At 42.5% G+C, this 13,906-nt stretch overlaps 1 protein-coding gene across 4 annotated transcripts in view; it reads left to right on the top strand.

The window, feature by feature from the left end:
* The first annotated feature begins 7,952 nt into the window (after positions 1–7,952).
* Positions 7,953–13,906, top strand: part of NQO2 (N-ribosyldihydronicotinamide:quinone reductase 2) — a 49,297-nt gene continuing 43,343 nt past the window's right edge. For 2 of the 4 annotated variants that reach the window (XM_030190079.1, XM_030190082.1), the window contains exon 1: positions 8,694–8,763. The gene's annotated coding sequence lies outside the window, so the exon portion shown is untranslated. Of the gene's footprint in view, positions 8,085–8,693; positions 8,764–13,906 lie in introns of those variants that run through there. The other 2 variants (XM_030190080.1, XM_030190081.1) reach the window with 2 other exon arrangements.

Below are 13,906 nucleotides of genomic sequence, written 5' to 3' on the forward strand. Positions count from 1 at the left end.
ACATTCGATTTGCTTTCTTTGCTGCCACAGCACACTGAGAGAGGGTTTCAAAGTATCGTCAACAATGACTCCTAGATCCTTTTCCTGGTTGATGACTCCTAACGTGGAACCTTGCATCACATAGCTATAGTTCAGGTTCCTCTTTCTTACATGCATCACTTTGCACTTGCTCACATTAAACATCTTTTGCCATTTGGATGCCCAGTCTCCCAGTCTTGTAAGGTCGTCTTCCAGTTTTTCACAATCCTCTTGCGATTTAACAACTTTGAATAACTGTGTCATCAGCAAATTTAATTACCTCACTAGTTATTCCCATATTTAGATCATTTATAAATATGTTAAAAAGCAGTGGTCCCAGCACACACCCCTGTGGAACCCCACTATCTATCCTTCTCCATTGAAAATACTGACCATTTAACCCCACTCTCTGTTTTCTATTCTTTAACCAGTTTTTAATTCACAATAGAACACTATCTCCTATCCCATGACTTTCCAATTTCCTCTGGAGTCTTTCATGAGGTATTGTCAAATGCCTTTTGAAAATCCAGATACACAATATAAACCTGCTCACCTTTATCCATGTGTTCATTCACTCCTTCAAAGAAATGTAGTAGATTGGTGAGGCGAGATTTCCCTTCACTAAATCCAGTACATAAGTACATAAGCATCGCCATGCTGGGACAGACCAAGGGTCCATCGAGCCCAGCACCCTGTCACAGACAGCGGCCAAAAGAACAAGCAATTTGTTCCGCCCATCCTAGAAATACTGTATTATTCCCTTATCCATTCAATAACATTCTATGGCCTTTTCCTCCAGGAAGCCATCCAACCCGTTTTTGAAATCCGCTAAGTTAACCGCCTTAACCACTTTTTCTGGCAGCGAATTCCAGAGTTTAACTACGCGTTGAGTGAAGAAAAATTTCCTCCGATTCGTTTTAAATTTACCACACTGCAGCTTCATTGCATGCCCCCTTGTCCTAGTATTTTTGGAAAGCGTAAACAGACGCTCCACATTGACCCGTTCCATTCCACTCATTATCTTATAGACCTCTATCATATCTCCCCTCAGCTGCCTTTTCTCCAAGCTGAAGAGCCCCAGCCTCTTAAGCCTATCCTGATAGGGAAGTCGTCCCATCCCCCATATCATCTTTGTTGCCCTTCTCTGCATCTTTTCCAATTCCACTATGTCTTTTTTGAGGTGCGGCGACCAGAATTGAACACAATACTCGAGGTGCGGTCGCACCATGGAGCGATACAATGGCAGAATAATATCCTTATTTTTGTTTTCCATCCCTTTCCTAATGATACCCAACATTCTATTTGCTTTCTTAGCCGCAGCAGCACATTGAGCAGAAGTTTTCAACGTATCATCAACGATGACACCTAGATCCCTTTCTCGGTCCGTGACTCCCAACGCTGAACCTTGCATGATGTAGTTATAGTTTGGGTTCCTCTTTCCCACATGCACTTGTTTACATTAAACACCACCTGCCATTTAGATGCCCAGTCTCCCAGTCTCGTAAGGTCCTCTTGTAGTTTTTCACAATCTTCCCACAATTTGACTACTTTGAATAACTTTGTGTCATCGGCAAATTTGATTACCTCACTAGTTACCCCCATCTCTAGGTCATTTATAAATATGTTAAAAAGCAGAGGTCCCAGCACCGATCCCTGAGAGACCCCACTAACTACCCTTCTCCATTGCAAATATTGACCTTTTTATCCTACTCTCTGTTTCCTATCTTTCAACCAGTTTTTAATCCACAGTAAGACACTACCTCCGATCCCATGTCCCTCTAATTTCCTCTGCAGTCTTTCATAAGGGACTTTATCAAACGCCTTCTGAAAATCTAGATACACAATATCAACTGGCTCACCTTTCTCCACATGTTTGTTTACCCCTTCAAAGAAATGCAGCATATTGGTGAGGCAAGACTTCCCTTCACTAAATCCATGTTGACTTTGTCCCATTAGTCCATGCTCTTGAATGTGCTCTGTAATTTTGTTCTTGATTATAGTCTCTACCATTTTGCCCGGCAACAACGTCAGACTCACCGGTCTATAATTTCCCGGGTCTCCTCTGGAACTTTTTAAAAATATTGGCGTTACATTGGCCACCCTCCAATCTTCCGGTACCATGCTCGATTTTAAGGATAAATTACAAATCAATAACAGTAGCTCTGCCAGCTCATTTTTTAGTTCTATCAGTACCCTAGGGTGAATACCATCCGCTCCAGGAGATTTGCTACTCTTCAGTTTGCAGAACTGCTCCATTATATCTTCCAGATATACAGATATTTCAATAAGTTTTTCCGACTCTTCAGCTACGAATACCCTGTCCGGCACCGGTATCCCACCCAAATCTTCCTCGGTGAAGACCGAAGCAAAGAACTCATTTAGTTTTTCTGCTATTTCTTTGTCTTCCTTGATCGCCCCTTTTACACCCCGGTCATCCAGTGAGCCAACCGATTCTTTTGCCGTTTTCCTGCTTTTAATGTATCTAAAAAAATTTTACTATCAATTTTCACTTCTAACGCTATCTTTCTTTCAAAATCCCTCTTTGCCTTTCTTATCAGCGCTTTGCATCTGACTTGACATTCCTTTTGCCACTTATTTTCCTCATTCGGTTCCTTCTTCCATTTTCTGAAGGATTCCTTTTTAGCTCCAATAGCCTCCTTTACCTCACTTTTTAACCACAGTGGCTGTCGTTTGGTTTTCCTTCCTCCTTTTCTGATATGTGGAATATGTTTGGTCTGGGCCTCCAGGACGGTGTTTTTGAACAGCCAGTTGTAGGTTCTTACCCTCTCAGTCGCTCCTCTAAGTTTTTTTTTTTAACCGTTCTTCTCATTTTATCATAGCTTCCTTTTTTAAAGTTAAACGCTAACATATTTGACTTCCTATGTTTACCTTTTTGAAAGCAAATTTCAAAGGCGATCATGTTATGATCACTGTTGTCAAGCGGCCCCCGGACTGCTACCTCCCGTACCAGATCATACGCTCCACAAATGACTAAGTCTAGAATTTTCCTTCCCTTGTCAGCTCCTGTACCAGCTGCTCCATAAAGCTGTCCTTTATTTCATCGAGGAAGTTTGCCTCCCTAGCGTGCCCTGATGTTACATTAACCCAGTCTATATGGGGGTAATTAAAATCACCCATTATTATTGCGTTGCCTAATTTATTTGCCTTGAATTTCCTTTAACATGACTGCGTCCGTCTGCTCATCCTGGTCGGGCAGACGGTAGTACACCCCTATCACCGTCCTTTTCCCCTTTACACATGGAATTTCGATCCACAGTTCCAAGAGATCTTTTGTTTCCTGCAGAATTATCTTATCTATTTGATTCAAGCCTCTCATTAATGTACAATGCTACTGCTCCCCCAATCCGATCCATCCTATCACTACGATATAATTTGTACCCCGGTATGACAGTGTCCCACTGGTTATCCTCCTTCCACCAGGTTTCACAGATGCCTATTATGTCTATTTCTTCATTCAGTGCAATATATTCCAATTTTCCCATCTTATGTCTTAGGCTCCTAGCATTTGCATATAGACACTTCAAGCTAGACATGTTATTCCTTATCACATGTTGCCTTTGTCTCATTAATCCATGCTTTTGAATATGCTCTGTAATTTTGTTCTTTATAATAGTCTCTACTATTTTGCCTGGCACTGACGTCGGGCTCACCAGTCTGTAATTTCCCGGATCACCTCTGGAACCCTTTTAAAAAATCGGCGTTACATTGGCCACCCTCCAATCTTCCGATACCATGCTTGATTGTAAAGATAAATTACATATTACTAATAATAGTTCTGCAAGTTCATTTTTCAATTCTATCAATACTCTGGGATGTATACTATCTGGTCCTGATGATTTGCTACTCTTCAATTTGTCAAATTGCCCCATTACATCTTCCAGGTTTACAGAGATTTGATTCAGTTTCTCTGACTCGTCAGCATTGAATACCATTTCTGGCACCGGTGAAGACCACGCAAAGAATTAATTTAATCTCTCCACTATGGCCTTGTCTTCCTTGAGTGCCCCTTTTACCCCTCGGTCATTGGAGTGAAAGGTTTTATAGAAGTAGATAGGATAAGTTGGAGGTGCTTTATAGAGTATAGAGGGAGACTGGCATATAGAGAGAGTTGCAGTAGTCGAACTTGGATATAACAATTGAAAGAAGGAAAGTGCACAGAAGTGATGAGTAAAGGTAAGGCGGAGAGAATGAACACAGTGAAGGGCAAAGAATGCCAAGCGAAGAAAAGAAAAGAATCAAACTGGCTTTTGAATGACAGCTTATTGTCAGATATGACCCCAAGAATTTTAACGGTTTCTGAATAAGGGAGAAGATGGCCATTAATAAATGGGTGATTGGTAGGGTAACACCAGGATTGGGTAAAGATATGGCTTCGCAGTTTGAAATGTTAAGAAAGAGCTGATTATTTTTCAACCATGTGACTAAGACAATTATTGATTGTAGAGAGAGCTGAGGTACAATCAGTAACCCTGAAGAGAATCTGAAATATCATCTGCACAACAGAATGGTAAACAACCTTGTTCCTGGATAAGTGTTAAAAGGGGAGAAAGGAAAATGCCAGAGTGGATCCCTGGGGTACGCCCAGAATGACTGGAGAGGAAGAGGAAAGGGTGGAGCAGTGAAATAATTGAAAAGAACGCCCTAAGAGGTAGTCGGTAAACTAGGCAGGAACAGTGCCACGCACCCCTAAGGAGCAGAGCCGAGACAAGAGAATGGAGTGATTTACCATATCAAAAGCAGAAAAAAGATCTAAGGAGATGGCTATGACTGAATAGTGATGATCCAAGGCAGTGCAGATAGTGTCGTAAAAAGAAAGAAGAAGGGTTTCAGAGCTATGGTGTTGAAGAAAGCTAGATTGGTATGGATGGAGCGCATTAGTGCTTTTGAGAAAGGAAAACTATCTTTTCTAGGATTTTGGAGAAAAATGAAAGATTGGAAATTGGATGAAAATTTGAGGGAAGGTAATGGTCCAGAAAAGGCTTTTTTAGTAAAGGGTGAACTAGAGAATGTTTCCAGGTTGGTGGGAACTGTCCAAGAGTGAAGCTAGAGTGCAGCAGAGGAAGCAGAAATGGAGAAAGAAGGGGAAACAAATAGTTCACTAGATGAGCAGGCCGAGGGTCAAGAGAGGAAGACGAGGGGTTGAGCCACCTAACTATCTTGAGCACAGAGGTGCTGGATGGAAGACTGGAAGAAAACCATGATGCCGAAAGAGACGAGGCAACAGCAGGAAGAGAGAGAGAGACGGTGAGGCTACAGACTGGCAAAGATGCCGTTTTGGCTTTCATAGGCTCCTCAACTTCACCATTAAACCATGCTGGCCATCATCTTACTAATTTCTAAAGTGTGCAATATATTTTTTATCTGATCTTTCAAAACTATCTTTCTAAATAACGTCCACACTTCATTCAAACTTTTGACGCTGGAAACCACTCCTTTTAGTTTTTTTTTCTAATTTTCTCATTTTATTATAGTCTTCTTTTTTTTAATTATTTCAAGAGTACTGTTTTTTTAGCATCTTCCTTCTAACAATGCCAAATTTGTCTCATGGCCTCACCAGGATTATCGCTTGCATGAGATCCTGCATTCCAGTGAAAACCAGACATTGAGGAGGGAAGTGATCAATGTGGGCTACTATTAACTCAGATTATTATAGCACAGGGTCCCATTTTATGTGATGAGACTTGTGGTAAAATAACTCAACAGTAACCACGTTGATAACTTTCCCCTAAGTACTTTTCCCTATGGTTGGTTCCTGGACCAACTGCTCCATAGAGGATTTGGGCGTCCCCGACCATATTATCGAAACAAAAGATGGAGGTCCAGCTTGTTTCGATAATACGGGTTTCCCCGCCCCTCCACTGGGACGTTTTGCGAGGCATCCTCAGCAAAACTTGGGCGTCCCTTTCAATTAGGCCTCTCCACATAACCTAGTGGTTCTCAACCAGTGTGTTGGGACACACTTGTGTGTTTCCAAAACCAGTGTGCCTGTGGGTTGGGGACAGCAGAGCAGGGAATCAGGTACTTGAAATCCACATAATTGGTCCTTTCTGTTTCACCATTGCCCACAATGCTCACTGCTGCCACCAGCCTCAGCTGGAAATGTTGCAAGTCTGCTCTTCCCCACCCAACAGTCACCACCTTTCTTTGCATCATTTTCAGCAATAAATTAATACGGGACTTTTGTTTTTTTTTTATTCAGCCATGGACTGTAGTGCTCAGTGTGTCATGGATGTGAACATCATCTGTCAGGTGTGTCACAGTGGAAGAAAGGTTGAGAACCACTGCTGTAAGGAGGAGTGGCCTAGTGGTTAGGATGGTGGACTTTGGTCCTGGGGAACTGAGGCCCAGATGCACTAAACTTTAATGACCCTTTAACGAAGAATTTTTGAACCATGGCATGCATTAAAGGCCATTTTCCGTCGACGGTAGCAGAAAACGGAATGCAGATGAGCAAATTGTGTAGAAACCCTATTGAAATGAGATGCACTAAAGTTTTCTGGCTGCCCTAACGCTGGAAAACTGCCAGAAAGCTAACAATAGGTCTGTATCTGTTGTTAGGGCTGTCCAACTAAAATCTTCAACGTAAACCCCCCCCCCAAAAAAAAGCGAGGGGGGGGCGAAAACGTGCGTCAGGGGCGTCCTTTATTGACACCCGAGGTCGCTGCTGCTCCCTGCTCCCCCTGCATCTATGTGAAAAAGTGAAAAAAAAGGATCAGGAGGGGGCAAAGGCGCTTGTCAGGAGCATCCTTTATGGACGGCCTTGCCCCCTCCACCCCGCCCAAGGTCGCTGCTACTCCCCGCTTCCCCCCCCCTTGAATTAAATAAAAAAACAAATCAAAATTCAAAACTTTAGCAGCCCCGGGCCCCCCTCCCTTCCTTTCTCTCAACTCTTTCTCCCCACAGCTCCGCCTCCCGCCATCCTCCGCCCCTGTGCCCCGTGGTAAGGCGGAGGGGGACTGGTGGAGGGGGAGAGCGGCGGCGACGACCTCAGGGGTGGTGGCGGGGGTGGGACACGGGGACGGAGGATGGCGGGAGGTGGAGGCGGAGCTGTGGGGAGGAAGAGTTGAGAGGAAGGGAGGGGGGCCCGGGGCTGCTAAAGTTTTGAATTTTGTTTTGTTTATTTAATTCGGGGGGGGGGGGGGAGAAGCGGGGAGCAGCGGCAACCTCGGGCGGGGGGGCAAGGCCGTCCATACAGGACGCTCCTGATGAGCGCCTTTGCCCCCTCCCGATCCACGTGTTTGTGGGTTTTTTTTTTTTACCTTTGTGGCATGCACAGAGCAGCCAGCATAATGCTTGGCTGCTCTGCGCATGCTTTAAGGGCCGATTACCGACGGGGATTACTCCAGTTTGATGCATTGTACTTTACAATACTGCACCGAACATGTGCGACTTGGTTTTTTGGTGCAGTTGGTTTTTTAAAATTCGTTAAGGACTTTTACGTTTTTGATTTTTTAACGTTTGGTTGATGCATCTAGCTCTGAGTTCGATTCCCACTTCAGGCTCAGGCAGCTCCTTGTGACTCTGGGCAAGTCACTTAACCCTCCATTGCCCCATGTAAGCCACATTGAGCCTGCCATGAGTGGGAAAGCGCGGGGTACAAATGTAACAAAAATAAAAATAACCTGATAGGTAAATGTTTTTAAAAACATATACATGGGGGGGGGGGGGGGGGGTTCCTGGTTTTATGGCTGCTGCTAAAGGGCAGGAGCTGTAGTGACAACCTTTGGAATTTTTCAAGTACACTATTTTCAATCTGTCGATTAGAAATCCCTAAACAACCCATTTGCAGTAGCTATAAGGAGGGGAAGGAATGACTAGGAGCTATTTATGCTCTTTCCCCTGCCCTCTCGCTAAACTGGTAGACTATAATATTCCTGTATTTTCTTATCCCGTCCCCTTCCCTGCTCCCAAGATGTCCGGATATGGTCTGCGAAAAAGTTGGCACCCTTACCTTGTACCTTTTTAATGTAAAAAGTGGAAGAGCTGAGGTATTAAAAGGACCTAGGAATAAAAACAAAGCAACATCAGAAGAAGCAACTAAAAAGGTTGTATTTGGACGAGCCTAGGACTGCTGTTTTAAAAGCAGCAGCTACAGTAATGCAGAATTCTAAATTGATTCCTAGTTCCTCTCTAACAAATCATGCTTTTGAAGATAATAACGCTGAAAGCCTTCATTAAAGCAAAGGTGTTGTGTAGGATATCAATTCTGCCATGAAATCTCTGCCGGATGCTTGCTTGCTTGCTTAGGACTGTAGTATATAGATGCTTCCCAGCTTGAGAGCTACTCGAAATAATTACTTGCTGCTTTTGAGACTATTCCGGGAGTATGCCGTAAATCTTCTTTGCAGCAGGCAATGAAATTTGGGCAGCTTGACAGTGAGTCAGCAGAAGCCTTCAGCAGCGTTCCATATATGCTGCTGAGCAATATTATTAACAACAACAAAAAAAAAAACCCGACAGAGTAGTCGGATAAATATCGCACCCATTTTTAAAAGGAAAATTAACAACTATTTAAATGGCAGCTACCTCTTGCCCAAGCTAATGCAGTTCTTCCTCTTTGTAAACAGCGGCGGAACTATAGTGAGTGGTTCTCGTTTCCTAGTAGGAATTGGATTTTAGAGCCAACCCCCCCCCCCCCCCCCCCCCAAAAAAAAAAAAAAAAATCCCTCCCAACCCAACCAAGGATCAATTGGAAATCGAGAACAGCAAGTGGCAAACAAGAGGGTGAGTGATTCTATGCGGTATGAGTTTTCCTAGCTGAATGCTTTTCATTGCCTACTGAAATTGTGGGAGATACTAGCACAGTTTCTTTAAGTGTGCTTTTGGTAAGTGATGTCGTGTGAGATATAGCTGTAGGATCTGAGCACAGTACTGCTAAAAAGGCTTGCGATGCAAACGATGGGACAAACTGGTGTGCATCATCTAATTGCTGGGAACTGGGACGGACTGGCTGACACATGGAACCTCCTAACTTCAACTCTCTTCCTGCTACTACTTTCTAACAAGCTTGTAATAATGCTGGTGGCAATTGATGATCACTTTTGTATTTGAATTTTTGCTGTAAAATGAATCGGTAAACCTAAGGGGTGTATAAATACTGAAATGAATGAATGAATTTCTTGTTTCTTTCTGGTGGGGTGGGGGGGGGGGGTTCAGATAAGTTGAAGAGAATCTTTGGAGCAGTATTTATTTCGTATTTTCGGGCTGTTCTCTGAGGTTTTTATTTTGTATTTTAATGTGTTCATAATCTAATGTATTTTTCTGAAATCTGTTATACTGTATTAAAATGATCTTGGTTTTCTGGAGAAGAGCAGGGTAAAAAAAATAAAATGTCACAGCCCAGAAAACAGACAACTTAGGCCACTCACCTTGCATTGTGGTGCTTGTAGTCACTCTTCCATTTGAACTAGAACTGAAAGCACAGCAAGGAGTGTGGGGGTAAAAATGAGGGTCATTTGGCCAGCATGTCCAAAAGTATAGGCTGGGAATTTTTATCATACACAGTGAGAAACGTAAACAAACACGTTTATTTATTAGGATTTATTTACTGCCTTTTTGAGGAATTCACTCAAGGCAGTGTACAGTAAGAATAAATCAAACATGAGCAATAGACAATTACTTGAAAAATATTCAAGTAATACTACTTACAGTGTCAACAAGATACATAATAGAACATTTAGGGGTATGATTACTAAGGTGTGTTAGCGTTTTTAACGCACCTTTACAGTTAAGGCACGTTAAACGCTAACGCGCCAATACGTTCCCATAGACGCATTAGTGTTTGACGTACGTTAGCATTTAACATGCACTAAAAATGCTAACGCGCCAATTGTGTGCCTTTGTAAACACAGGTCTTAGAGTGGTCTGTGGAAGTTGAAGGTCATACCTTTTTTATTTTTTTGCACTAAATTCATCTTTATTAAGTAATTGTAGCCACTCTGCTAATCAGTTAGCTACATATCTCTAACAAAAAGTAACTAACAGGGAGGCTGTGTTGCAAATTGAAGCACGATTGAACATTAATGGCCTTAAGCAGTCTAGTCTGAATGCTGATATTGCGGCTAACCGACTATGGTCCTCCTTTCTGTTACCCACTCATGACATTGTGAAATCCTTTCTCACAAAATATTCTTCCTCACATTGCCTTCTGGATGCTTGTCCGAGTTATTCATTAAAAACTGCACCAGAAGGATTCATTGACCTTCAAGCTCATATCTCGTTTATGCTGACTCAAGAAGCTTTTCCTCAACTTTTCCTTTACTCCAATCCCTAAGAGCACCTCAGCTTCATTGGGAGATGTTACTAATTACAGGCCTGTCGCTTCTATTCCATTGTTGACTAAGGTAATGGAGGGTTGGTACTCAGCTTATGAATCACCTTTCCTCTTTCTCCCTCTTGCATAAATCCCAGTCAGACTTTAGGCCTTGTTTTAGTATCGAGACGGTTTTGACCACCTAATATCTGATTTTAGGAAATCAACCAGTCTAGGCTTTAAGTTTTTAGTGATGCAATTCAGTATGTCAAGTACCTTTGACCTTGCTGATCATGAGTTGCGTTTAGGCCTGTTGGATCAGTTTGGATTGTGTTGGAAGGTCCACCAATGGTTCAGCGGCTTCCTAAAATCTAGATCGTATCAGGTAAAGTTGTTGGGCTCTCTGTCACTTTCCTGATCTCCTGACTGTGGGGTTCCACAGGGCTCGCCGCTTTATCCAGTCCTTTTCAATGTTATGATGGCTCCATTAGATGAAAGGCTAGAGGCAGCGGAGTTCTGCACTTTTATTTATGCGGACAATGTCATAATCTATATCCTTTTCAAGACTGGTCTTCCAGAAATTGTCCCTAAGATTTGGCTTGGTCTGGATTTGTTGGAATCCTGGGCTTCTGAATTTGTTTAAGTTAAAGAGAAATAAGACTAAATTTCTTGTGGTAAGACTTTACCTTCCAGATTGCAAGATAGTGTGTTATAAGTCAGTTCACTCAGCTGATTTTAGATACCAGGGTGCTAAGTGGTTGCTTGGTATTTTGTAAAGGACTGAAACCCTCTTCTTTGAGAGGTTTCTATCCATTTATGGGGTATCTCAGATTGCAACTGGCCTTCAATGGTCTATATTTGATATTTTGTTTATGGCTTTGTAAATCTTGACTACAGTTTATTTACTGTTAACCACTTTGAACTTGTGTGTTCGGGATAATGTGGAGTGTAAATGTCAACAATAAATAAATATGTTTGACAAATTTTCTAGAATTATCTTCTCTTCCTCAGGGCAGTGAAGCAGTTATTCTGGGTTTAAACATCTGAAACTCATCTAGATTTTAGATTATCCAAGTGAAATGGGTTGGGGGCAGACAGAAGTGATGAGATAGTAATACTTTACATACAGGCCTGTGCCAAGGGTCTATGCCGCCCCCCCCCCTGCAGACGAACTGTTGGCGCCCCCCCCCCCCCGCAGAAGAACAGTTGGCGCGCGCGTGCCCCTCTCCCCCCACCCCGTGAAGATGATCGCTGCGCGCCCTGGGGGGCCTTTAAATCTTTTACTTGCAGTCGCAGCAGCGTCTGTGAAAGCGGAGCGCTGCCGACGTCTCCCTTCCCTTCTTGCTCTTGGTTCCCTCAGTGTCCGCCTTCTTCTGATGTCATATTTAGGCCGCGCGGTTCTATGGACTGAAGTATATATATCCATTTTTGTTCTTTTTGATCAAAATCTTATCTCTGTCACCACCTCTAGTGTTGACTGGAACATGATTAATTGCAAAACATCGGAGGGACTCAAAATCGTGGCCCTTATCCTGACAATGTGCCACTAATGGAGCTCCTCTTTTCAACGTTTTTATGCAAGAGCGGTTCCATAATCCGATGATGTAATCGTCTCTTGGTTTTGCCTACATATATTTTCTGACAAGGGCATACGAGTATGTATACGACATGTGTTGTCTGACAATCTGTATCATAATTCAATTTAAATATTTTACCATCTACCGGGTTCCTAAAGACCTATATCTCAAGGGTAACCGTGCATGTTTTACAGTGGTGACATTTTCTGTGTCCTCCTATAGCTGTATGGTGTATCAAAGGTTGTAAATTAGCTGGGCTGATAATTTCTTTTAGATTGCGTGCCCTGGAGAAAGCAATTCTTATTTGATGATCATGTAAAATGGCATGGGACTGCATAATGTTCCAATTTCTTTTTATGATCTTACTCGTACAATCCCCTCCCTTGGGAAATTGAATCACAAAAGTATTAACATTATTTAAACCTGTCCGTGCTTGTGATGATCCCTGAAGGAGAAGATCTCTATTATTGTGTTTGACTCTCTTGTATGCTGTTCTCACTACCTTTTCCGGATACCCTCGTTTAGCCAAGTCAGTCCGAAAATTCTTAGCACATGTTTTGAAATCCTCCTCTTTCTCGCAAATTCTTTTAAACCTCAGGAACTGTGAGAAAGGCAAATTATTCTTAAGATTCGTAGGATGACAACTGTGATACTGGAGGAATGTGTTTCTATCGGTGTGTTTTTATAAACTTTCGTGTTGAATTTATGATATACAATACTGACTTCTATATCTGCATGTGTGAATGTGCATGAGTGAATTTGATGTTCGGATGGCAGGAATTAAGCTAATCAATGAACTGACCTAAAGATGTCGCATCTCCATGAAGACATCATCAATATAACTTTTCCACTTAGCTATATTGTGTTTGTGTGGAGAATTATCCAACCATTTCTTTTCATACTGTGCCATAAATAGATTCACAATGGAGGGGGCGAATGTCTCCCCCATAGTGATGCCTGATCATGTTTCCCCAACAAACATAAAATAGTTTTCAGTCAGTGCCAGTTTTGCAAGGTGCAATAGGTGCCTCAAATTCAACAGCATTTATAGCAAAAAAGTGAAAGCATACACATACTTGCTGACGTATTGGGGAATTACACTTTACAATGGCCAAGCAATGTATGAGACCTAAAATGTTGGGAGAGAAATAGGAATTAAGTCAAATCAGGCAGAGCTGTCCGCTTGGTCAGTTAACTGGTGGATACAATCTTGTGCATCCTCCTAGGTGGTCATTAGCAAAAATCTTGAGTATTGCAGGATATAAAAGCATGAATCTAAAATTCTTCTCATGTAGGGCAGAACACAAAGACGTGTATTTCAGTTGCCGCTCCTGCAGTGAGATGGAGTCGTCTTGAAATATTTTAATAGGCTGTCCTTTATATGGCAGTGTCTCTTTTTTGGCGGTAACTGCGGAGAATTTCTACCTTGTATAAATAATTATGGAGCTTGATGATTACTACCCGAGGCCTCCTCCCCTCAAGTAGGCAACATGATGAACATGCTCTAGGCACGGTGGCCCCGCACTGTCAGATAGTGCAAATTCTGTGGCCAGTCAGCTCTCCAACACTGAAGACTGTTCGGACACCTGCTCCGGTAACCCGACAATTCTCAGGTTGCTTCTACGCGAGCAGTTTTCTAGATCATCAAGTTTGTTTACTTGGTCTTGAAGCTGCCTTTCGAGTGCTGCGAGTTGTGGGGTAGTAGCAGTACAGGAGTTCTCGACTGAGGAAACTTGATTCTCCAGTTCTCCCATATGGCAGTTAGTGTCTGCTGAAAGATTTTCAATATGTTTGATCTGCCCTGATAACTTAACAAGTCGCAATTTCGTAGCTGTTACCACAGCTTCAGTCATTTGTCTGAGCTGTAGTACAGTGAACGTGGATCCAGATGAAAATAAGGTGTCCGTCATTTTGCCCTCTTCCACACAAGATTTTTCTCTCTCTTTTTTTAAGTCCCTTACCGGATATCTCGCCTTCCGGTGAGTGCAAATATCTGTCTATAAGCTTGGGGGTAAGCTTTGATGAAAGCAGAGTCCAC

The sequence above is a fragment of the Microcaecilia unicolor genome, chromosome 1 (assembly GCF_901765095.1).
Source record: "Microcaecilia unicolor chromosome 1, aMicUni1.1, whole genome shotgun sequence".
NCBI classification, from domain to species: Eukaryota; Metazoa; Chordata; class Amphibia; order Gymnophiona; family Siphonopidae; genus Microcaecilia; species Microcaecilia unicolor.